The sequence below is a fragment of the Papaver somniferum genome, unplaced genomic scaffold (genome assembly GCF_003573695.1).
Source record: "Papaver somniferum cultivar HN1 unplaced genomic scaffold, ASM357369v1 unplaced-scaffold_114, whole genome shotgun sequence".
NCBI classification, from domain to species: domain Eukaryota; kingdom Viridiplantae; phylum Streptophyta; class Magnoliopsida; order Ranunculales; family Papaveraceae; genus Papaver; species Papaver somniferum.
In genome coordinates this window covers 4,516,334-4,527,027 of record NW_020620381.1, presented here as the reverse complement: position 1 = coordinate 4,527,027, position 10,694 = coordinate 4,516,334, and positions in this window count along the sequence as shown.

Sequence of the window (10,694 nt, the reverse complement as noted above, 5' to 3'; positions counted from 1 at the left end):
TTTTGATTGTGGAGATTTTTGATGTTTGGGGGATAGACTTCATGGGTCCATTTCCCATGTCTGACAGCAAGTTGTACATCCTAGTCGCAGTTGATTACGTTTCTAAGTGGGTAGAAGCCATAGCAACCAGAACAAATGACCACAAGGTGGTACTTTCATTTCTAAAGGAAAACATATTTGCACGTTTTGGTACCCCTAGAGCTATCATCAGTGACGGCGGTTCACATTTTCGTAACAAGTACTTTGAGTCTTTAGTACGCAAGTATGGCATAACTCACAAGGTTGCTACTCCGTACCACCCTCAGACAGTGGACAAGTGGAAGTTTCTAATAGGGAAATTAAGCACATTCTGGAGAAGACGGTTAACCCGTCTAGGAAAGATTGGTCATTAAGATTGAATGATGCTTTGTGGGCCTATAGAACAGCTTATAAGACACCAATTGGCATGTCCCCCTATCGTCTAGTGTATGGAAAGCCGTGCCATCTACCTGTGGAATTAGAACATCGTGCCTACTGGGCAATCAAAGAGCTGAACTTTTCTCTGGACGAAGCTGGCTGGAATTCAAAGGAAACTTCAACTCAACGAGTTGGAAGAATTGAGAAATGAGGCTTATGATAGTGCCAAGTTATTAAGCAGAAGATGAAGATGTTTCATGACAAGCGTATTCTACGCAAATCCTTCACTCCTGGTCAGAAAGTCTTGCTGTATGACTCCCGATTACATCTTTTTCCAGGAAAACTGCGTTCCAGATGGAAGGGTCCGTACCTAGTACGCACAGTTTTTCCTCATGGAGCTGTAGAGCTGGAGGATGTTCCAACAAGAACGTTTTCAAAGTCAACGGGCAGAGATTAAAGCCATTCCTTGAGCCATTTCCACCCGACATTGAAACAACCAACCTGGAGGACCCAGTCTATGTGGACTAAACTGGTCCACTCTTTCCCTAAATAACCAAAAAGTTTTCCAAATCTTTCCCTAAAAACCAAAATTTTTCTTTTCCCATCAAAACCAAATGTCCCAACAAAACCAAATTTTTCCCAAAAAGTCCAATCCCATTAAAAACCAAATTTTCTTGTAGATAATGTGTTAGTTAAATTTCCTTTTGTATTATTTTGTGCTCATCCATTGTGACTCCTAATATGATGGATTTTTGCCTTGAATAACGGAGCTTTCGCCGTACAATCGGGTATTCTCTCTCCTTTTACTCTACTCAGCATGTTCCTCTTCATATATTGTTTTTAATTCTTTCCATATTTTGAAACATTGAGGACAATGTTTAGTTTAGGTTTGGGGGTATAGAGTAGATACCATGAAATGCTATAATTGAAAACAAACTCTTCTTTTTGAAAAAAAAAAAAATTGAAAAATCAAAAAAAAAATTAAAAAATTAAAAAATCATAAAAATGGAGCTCATTTACCTTGAAATGTTGACTCTTGTGCAAATATGTAATTATTAGGAGTCTTAGTCTAGATATTTAGGCACCCTGATTCTAGCACAATTCACATAGTGATAAGAAATTTGCACGCGCACGATCTACCAATACATGTATGGCCTCGATCTTCAAGGTGTTTGATAGGAAGTTACGATTGCCAATCACTTTAGAATACTGAACGAAACTTGACTAGCTTGTTCTTTGGTTGGTTGGGATAGAAGGTGGAGGTTACATTAAGAAAGACAACCATCGAATTTAACTGGGTGCATCAAAAAGGGCTACCTCTTGCAAAGTGTCATGTAATCTTTTGTTTCCTTTTGTATATGTATCAAAAGTGTTTCTTATCAAAAAAAAAAAAAAAAAAAAAAAAAAAATATCAGAAAATACAAAAAAATCAAGTTTATCAATTCCATCTCTTGTTCCAAAAATAAAAGAGAGTAGTCAATGTAAATAAGAGTCATGTAAATAGTCATTTTGTTGTTTCATTGTAATAAGCAAGGAGGGTGTATGCCATTGATGTACAACGCGAGTAATTGTGAAATACCTCCAACTCATTCACAATTCTCGTAAAGTCCGGACAGCTAGCTAGATTTCGACCTGGTTCTTAGCCTGAGAAACTATCTCTTGGTGATTAGTATAACTTCAGATCTTTCTTTACACATGTGTAGATACACTTTACACTCTTATCACATGTCTTTTTTTGTTATCAGTGCTAGGATTGTGCCTTGATAGCTAGATTGACATCTCCATTTTGCTGTGAGCTTAAACTGTTGCACATGTCACATTTGATGGAATCTGAGCTTATATTTTGACCTAGAACTTTGTAGGTACGTTCTAAGCAAACCTTCACGAGACTTCAACTCGTCCACTAGGGACACTTAGTGGTTTAAAAGGCTTAGTGCATACGCTAAATGCATTCGAGAGACCAGCGACAGTGGTATAGGTAGGATTTCCTTAGTTTTGTTTTACTTGAGGACAAGTAAAATTCAGGTTTGGGGGTATTTGATGAGTGCCAAATATGTATATTTATCCCTTTTTGTTGGCATTTAACTCATCTTTTGCGCATTAATTCTACATTTTATCCCATATTCTGTATTTTCATTGTTTTCAAGAATAAATATTTTTCTTACTTAATTTTGCATTTTTAGGTAATAAATAAAGTTGGATGAATTGCGGAGCGGAAAGAGCAGAAAAGTAGTGAAAAGACGGGAAGAATTACGCAAGGAAGCCGCAAAGAATGGTGCGCAAGTCCAAAAAGCTAGGAATGGGCTCAAGAAGGAAGAATTGTTCTTAAAGAAGATATGGGCTTGGCATACCCAATGCCCAAAACCCTCACCCAAGTCCATTTCCTATATCCATACCCGTTTCTCATGTAGCCGTCAGATTGGATCCATATCATCATCCAACGGTCGCTCCATCATCGCACATCAAACTCCGAAGCTCCCGCTTTACATCGCAACACCCATCTCCATCTTGGGTCGTCCGTTTTGCTACATCCCTTCATCCGACGGTCGCTCCACGCTTACCTCCGTATCGCCGTTGGATCCACCTACCATCTTCCCATCCATCGGTCCAGCTTCGCGAAACATAAAAATCCTCTACACCTGCTCAACACCCTAGTACCTAATATCTATACCCGCAAAACAAACAGCCCCTTTCTCAAACCCCATCGACTCCATCTTCTCTCCCCCCCCCCTCTCTGCAACAGAACCACCATACCATGCCGTACCAACCACCACTACCTACTCCTCTACCACCACCACACCTCCACCATCATCACCCCTACCTTCCTACAGCTATTACCCATCTTTATAGCCCCCTAATTCGTCAATTTCTCCCTTGCCGAAACCCTAGGTGAGTGGTTGACGAATCAGTGAAGCTAGAAAAGCAATTAGGGCATGGGAAGAACAAGAGAAGCATCAGGAGAAGGATTGGAGGCATGGGTCGACATCTACCAGTGTCAACAGTGATTAGGTAAATTTTTATAATTTTTATAAGAACCCTAATTTTTCTGATTTGGGAACTTTTTGGGGGAAATCAATTGTACGTCTAATTGAAGCATGGGTTGGTTGATTGGGTTGCTATCAGTGTGTTAGGTGAGTGAATTTTGGATTTTTGGGTACACCCTAACTTCACTGATTTTTGGGGATTATTCTTATATGTATAAATAGGGGATGTGTGGGAGGATGAGGGGATGATCTCTGGACTAGCCAGTAGAGAATTAAACCAAAATATTATGCAATTCCAATTTCAGTCTTCTTATGCAGTTAACAGTTGATTGTTGTGTGTATGTTATGTTTGAATTATTTTGCATGATGAATGTTGATGCTGTTAACATGTTTTTCATGAGCTAAGTTACTGCAGCTAAGGCTCAGATGAAGCCTTAGTGCATTGTTGGATGATGAATTGCTAGGTTAGAGCCTTAATGCTTGTTTTTCTTGAGCAATGGGAGAGATTAGTGCTTATCTGTGTGCTTGTGATTGATTGTACTGTCAAAAGACAGTCAATGCTAGGAGCACATTAGTTGAGCAAGCTGATTTTCTTTCCATTCCAATTGTATGCTTAGGGTCTTAATTTCAACCTAGAACTACATTGTTTGGCTAGGACACCAAGGTGGATTCTAAGCCATTAGCTTAGCCACAATTCCTTTCTTCAGTCACTTACAATTCCAGCTCTGCTTTTATTCACTTCTTAGTTACTTTCCTTTACTGTTTTGCTTAGTTCTTGCATTTTGAAGCTGTGTGCACTGAAGTCAGTGCACAATCTCACCCCTGCCCTTGGCTTACAGCCTTGGTTCCTTGCTGTTGTTATTTTATATCATCTGCCATCTAATCCTTGCTGTGCTGCCATCTTGTGTTAACTGTTTTAGTTCTTTGTATCTGCCTTCATCCATCACTGCTCACTGCCATAGTGCTTTGCACCCATTGATAGCTTAGGAAAACTTCTTTTAAGCACTCCTACTCCCTGTGGACTGATCCCTTTCTTATCCCTATATTATAAAATTGGCCTTGTATACTTGCAAGAGTTTTTGTGTGTTTTCCATTCCACACCAACCAGCCGTTGGTTCAAGCAAATATTCTTTCCCATACACATTCACAATCGTCTTACAGAACCTACGAGTAGCTTCCAGCACAGTTGTTTCTCCTATGCGTAAGTACTCGTTTATTGCATCTGCCGCACATCCGTAAGCTAACATTCGTACTGCTGCTGTTACTTTTTGATGAGGGTTTAATCCTAAAACTCCACAAGCATCGGGTTTTTGAACAAAATATCTGTTTGCATTGGTAACACCTTCCACTATCCGGTTAAACAATTGTCGACGCATTCTAAATCTTCTGCGAAAAACATTGGGTGGTTGGTTTGGGTACGGAGAGAAATAGTCGTTCCATAGAAGTTCAGCCCCTGACTCACGATCTCTTGGTATTCTGATACGAGTTTGAGGCCATTTTGAATTTGTAACAAGGACTCCCAAACTAACGGCCATGTTATTTTGCATAATTGCTATTGCATCATCATCCGAGGAATAAAAACTACTATTAGAAGAAGAAGATGAAGAAGAAACAGAAGAGCAATAATGAGCGGTTTTCTCATAGTGTTCCATTACTATATGAAGCAGAAGAGATGTATTGTTATTCATATATTGAGTGAAACCAGTCTTTAATTTATAACCCATTTTCAAGAGCATTAAAAAAACCAAAAATAGATATTTTTTTGGGTTCACGCAAATATGTTTTCCAAAAAAGATAAAGTGTTTGTCAGTGACCTGATATGACAATACTATATATGATTAGACTATACTATATATGATATGACTATACTATATAAGATAAGAAAAGATAACTCCAAAGACAGGTCATCTAAATAGTCATAACAAATTAACCCTTCATATTATCATTATCCGAAGTGGACGATCTTGGTGCCACAAAGGGCATGTGCGTTCTCGGATTGGAATTGACTGAGGACATTGTTGAAGCTGATCCTTGATTCATACCACTCCAAACTTGTGATGGCAGGGTTTGGGAAAAGGAACCGTATCCAAGCTGAGGTTGGACAGTGTGCGGCATACGGAAAAGAGATAGTTGTTGCTGCAAATCAACGTTCGCATTATTTAGCCTTTGTATTTCTGCTTCTTTCGACATAATAACGTCCATCCTCTCCTTCGTTTGTTTTAATGTAAATTCGCAAAATTGTTGATTAAAATCAGCATTTTCTTGAAATAATGTGTAAGCTTCATGCTGTCAAGAAAAAATAAAATATATAAGTACAAATATACCAACAAAAATCGAACGTACAATAAAAAGTCGAAAGTACACTTACGTGGGATAATAGATGTGGAGGAGGGATATGTACATGTTCAACAGGTTGTTCAATTGGGACCGTATACAAGTCACCGACATACCCATATGTTTGGGCTTCCCAAATAGGATGAGTCACATAATCTTTGGAGTTGGTTATCATTGTACCGTATTGTAAATATATATCATAATCTTTAACAACTTGCACTATCTCTGTTGCATCGACCAAACCTTCTTTTTTTAGGCGTTCGGCTTGAATATTGCCAATATCCCCTATAACTGTGTGTAGTCTTATAGGAACAGCGAAAGTACAATGGTTTTGCCGCCAACACCTTTCACCAAGATACATGTTGTGCTGTACAGTTAGAAAGGGAATAAGAATTTAGTAAGTATGTTATATAGGAAAAAAGTATGTTATATAGAAAAAAAGTATGTTATATAATAAAATTTACAAATTAACTCACAATGCCCATGTAAGAAAATATATATCTCGAGTCTGATAGCCGCGTAGCCGTGCATCCCATATCAGATGCAAGAACTTCTCTGTATGATTCCCATGGGCGCCATGTCACTTGTTCAGCAGTAAGCTTACTTAGTAAATCCCCACAACGGAAAATATCATTTGTATTCTTCGGTACATTCCATTTAGAAGATACGGGCCATTTTTGTTCTGTACTCGCCTCTGGGATTTCTGGTCGACATATGCCCAGGTATTCATACCCCCAAAACTACTCCATCAAAATAATTAGCCAATTTAATAACTTAGCAACAAAATAAACAATGAGAGGAAAAATAACTAGATTGAAAGAATAACTCTAATACTTGGAATGGACCACATAGTGCCTTCTGTCTCCTCCCAGATAAACGGAGTGCCTCATACAATTTCGAAAACGCAGCACCACCCCAGTCATACGTGGATACTACATCAAGATTTTCAAAAGCAGCTAACCATCCAACATCAATATAAGTCTTTGCATTAGAAAAGAAAAAATGTCCCAAAACATACATGAAAAAGGCAATTGCTACTCTATGAGCAAGGGTGCTATCATTTTCAGCCGCAACCAACTTGTCTTCGAAGAAATATGACCTTAAATATTTAATTGTAATTGAATTTGAAACCCACGACGGTGCTTTTGGACAGAGCGTGACATCTTGGATATCCGGAAAGATATGCTCACGAACATGTTCAAATTGGTACTTCCCCAAATCATAAGGAACATCAGGCCCATCACCGATACTCAGTCCAGTCAACATGAGCCAATCTAGGGGGGTGAATCCCATCTCACCAAATGGGAAGTGAAAAGTGTTTGTTGTATCCCAAAACCGCTCAGCAATATAATCAACCATTGAATGGTTGGTTTCGCTACATTGTATGTCCAGTAAATTTTGCCATCCCGCTTTTTCAATAATATATTTAGCTCTAGGACAGTGTTGTGAAATAGTTTGATAGTGATGAATTACCGATGCCAAAGATCCACGATGTTGATACTTCAATTTGTGCTCCCCTGTAAATGTGATGTCCGTAGTAGCGTGCGGTTTATCATCTTGCATTATAGGAAACCTCCCTAACCGGGGAATATCAACCTCCTTAATTGTACCAGTAGCGATTAAGTTATAATCCTCTTCGGCTACATATTTTTGTTTCTTGTTCGTCTTCATGCGACCATTGAAACGCGCTGTGAATTTGTTCAACATCTGTGCACACACAATATAGATGCAGTTACATTATTAAAAGACCAACCCTCATTAACGAATATTTTTATTAGTCCATCACCATTTATATTCCAAATACTATAAATCCTTAACACAAACCATATCAATTCCAAATTCTATAATTCCAGAAACACAAATTAAATCGTCACCGATGCATTTCCAAAATCATTACAAGATTCCACAACCCAATTTAATCACTTCAAGATTCCATAAAAATCACTAAAAAATCAATTCCATACTCACGCAATTAGCTCTTCTACATATGTAACTCCCAAAATTTACATAACTACAATTTACATAACTAAAATTAATCACCTCAAAATTCAATAAAAAACAATACAAATTCAATTATTGGTAACCATATTCACATACAACATGCAGAAAACTAATAATTAATCCAATAATTTACATAACTACAATAATTTACAGTAATTTAAAATTAATCCAATAATTTTAAAATTAATCCAATAATTTACATAACTACAATTATTGATAACCATATTCATGCCAAAACCTATTACCAACAGACAACATGAAGAAAAACAATAAAAGGAAGCTCTCAATTGAAATAGGTTGATTGAAACAGATGAAGGGTGAGAACTATTTCCCACATAATCGACATAACCACGGATTTTTACAATACCCAAAAATTATAAATCAAATTTTTACAATACCACTGTGGAAGCTCTAATAAATTTTAGTGAATAGATTATAAATCAAATAAAAATTTACAATACCCACAAATCAAATTTTTACAATACCCACAAATAAATTTTTACAATACCACTGTGGAAGCTCTAATAAATCTAACTATTTTAAAAAAAAATTTAACCAAATTTACATAAGCATCAAATATGGTTTTTTTCACATACATATTAATCTCTAAAAAAACATAAAACACACATACCCAATTAAATTTAACCAATTTCATATTCATATTTGTTCGTTAAAACCAAATTTTAGATAAACTAATTTTAACAAATAAAACCCTAAATAAATTATACAAAAATATGGATAAAACAAAAGAGATTAAGAAAAAAAAACATACCTCTTTTGTAACCCGGGTTCATCAAGTATCTCGTTTTTTTCTTTTCTTTTACTGCTCTGCTCGTTACTGTGATGTGTTGGTTTTAGAAGCTCGTTACTGTGATGGGCGGTAGAAACAAAGAGGAGGTAGAAAAGAAAAGAAGAAGACAGAGAAGATTAGGGTAAAGGGAAAGTGAACACGTGGGCTATACGTGGTGGTTAGAGATTGTCCGGGCTTTAATGCCACACGTGCTAGATACGTGTGTTAATAGAAGTCCAACACTATACGTACGCCTGCCATGAGGCGTTGATTCCTTCATTCGCCTGAGTGAAACCAAGCGTTGATTATACGTACGCCTGAGAGAAGAGTGAGGCGTTGATTATACGTACGCCCCACGTCAGGCGTTGATTATACGTTCGCCTCAAACAGGCGTTGATTATACTTACGCCTCTAAACAGGCGTTGATTATACGTTCGCCTGAAACAGGCGTTGATTATACGTCCGCCTGAAACAGGCGTTGATTATACAAACGCTTCATTCAGGCGTTGATTATACGTTCGCCACACCAGGCGTTGATTATACAAACACCCCTTCTCCGAGCGTGAAATATATGTACGCCCCACAACAAGCGTATTCTTTACCAACGCCCCACAACCAGCGTTAACTATATCTCCGCCCGGCCCAAACGAAGATTATACCAACGCTCCACATGCAAGCGTGGATTATACATCCGCCCGACTAAATATACTCCACTGCCTTAACGTGACACTACAGACTAAACTCAAATTTGATCGTTTGTTTTGGTCTTTGATCTTTGGTTTTGATCGTACCACTGTGGACGCTCTTAGAAGAGCGAGGGTTTCCACTAGATGTAAAAGTATAATGATAATTCGCGATCCCCTGGCCAGTTATCTACATTTTTTTTTTGTGCTGTATGGTGCACATTAAAACTCTCTGGATTTGTGACATCGACAGAACTGGAGTATTGTATGCCCACACAAAACGTGCATTTTAAAATGAAATTAATGACATTGTCCTACAGGATCCGGTGGTTCCAACTTTGGCTGAAGAAAATAGCAGAACACAGAAAGGAAAATGGCCAGCGAACCAACTACAGGTAACATAGACATCCAAAAAAAATTACTCATTACACAGCTTAAGGAGATTTTTAGGGCGTGAATTACCTGAATTCAATTGGTTTTGCAGGGAGGATCTCAGGGGGGAAGTACAACTGGAGTGAGTGTGATTCGGATATGGAACTGGAAGAAGAGAGGAGCCACGTGGAATTTTATGAAATGTATGTACATTACAATGGACTGCCACTACTGTGCTATTATAGAGCAAGTGCAAACCATTCAGGGATCATTTTTACATAACAGTCTCTTTGTTTGTTCAATGCAGAGAAACCGAAGATGAAACCACTTACTGGAATAACGTGGAAGGGTACAACTTCTCCAACTTGGTGAACAAAAATGTGCAAAATGTAGGCCCCCTCACTCCTCCGTCAGGCATTCATTAAAGAAAATGGACGTCAGGTGTCTTCACTGTAGGGCGCTACACTGGATGCAATCATCTGTATTGTATTCAACTATTCAACAAGCAAAGATGAAAAATATGGTCGAAACATACATGATTTATAAGGGATGATACCATTTAGCCGATCTAACGGCCAGGATCGTTTAAGATCTTGAGATGGTATCAGCCCTTAGTAATGTTGGTATCAGCCCTTATAAATCACGGAAACATACCTTTGGATACAACAAAAATAAATGCATCGCCAATCAAAAGACCAGTATTTTTTGAAGTAATCACTGACATGGTTTTTCTTCATGTGTCAATTAAAAAAATAAATGAAAGGCTCATCCACAACTTATAAGAAGATGCCCTCATCTAATTCGCACTGAGAGTACTACAAATCGGGTGCGGCTATGATGTGGTCACGTCGTAAAAAGCAGGAATAAACTTGAAAATCAGTTTTATTGCGTAATCTTTTATTTTTTTTGTAACATCCTGCTTTTACTAAAAAAAATAGAACAGTTAAGGGGATTTGGAGGGGCATATTTTTTACCAACAAAAATGTATCCGAGGCTGACTTTCAGAAATTTCAGCTGTGAATGACTGTGTGCGATGCTATAATTTTCAAATAATCCAAGGCCTATGCCATTTTAGAAGATTCTAGAAGCCACATAGATGAATAATTCACATTGATAAAACGGTGTCTAAAACAT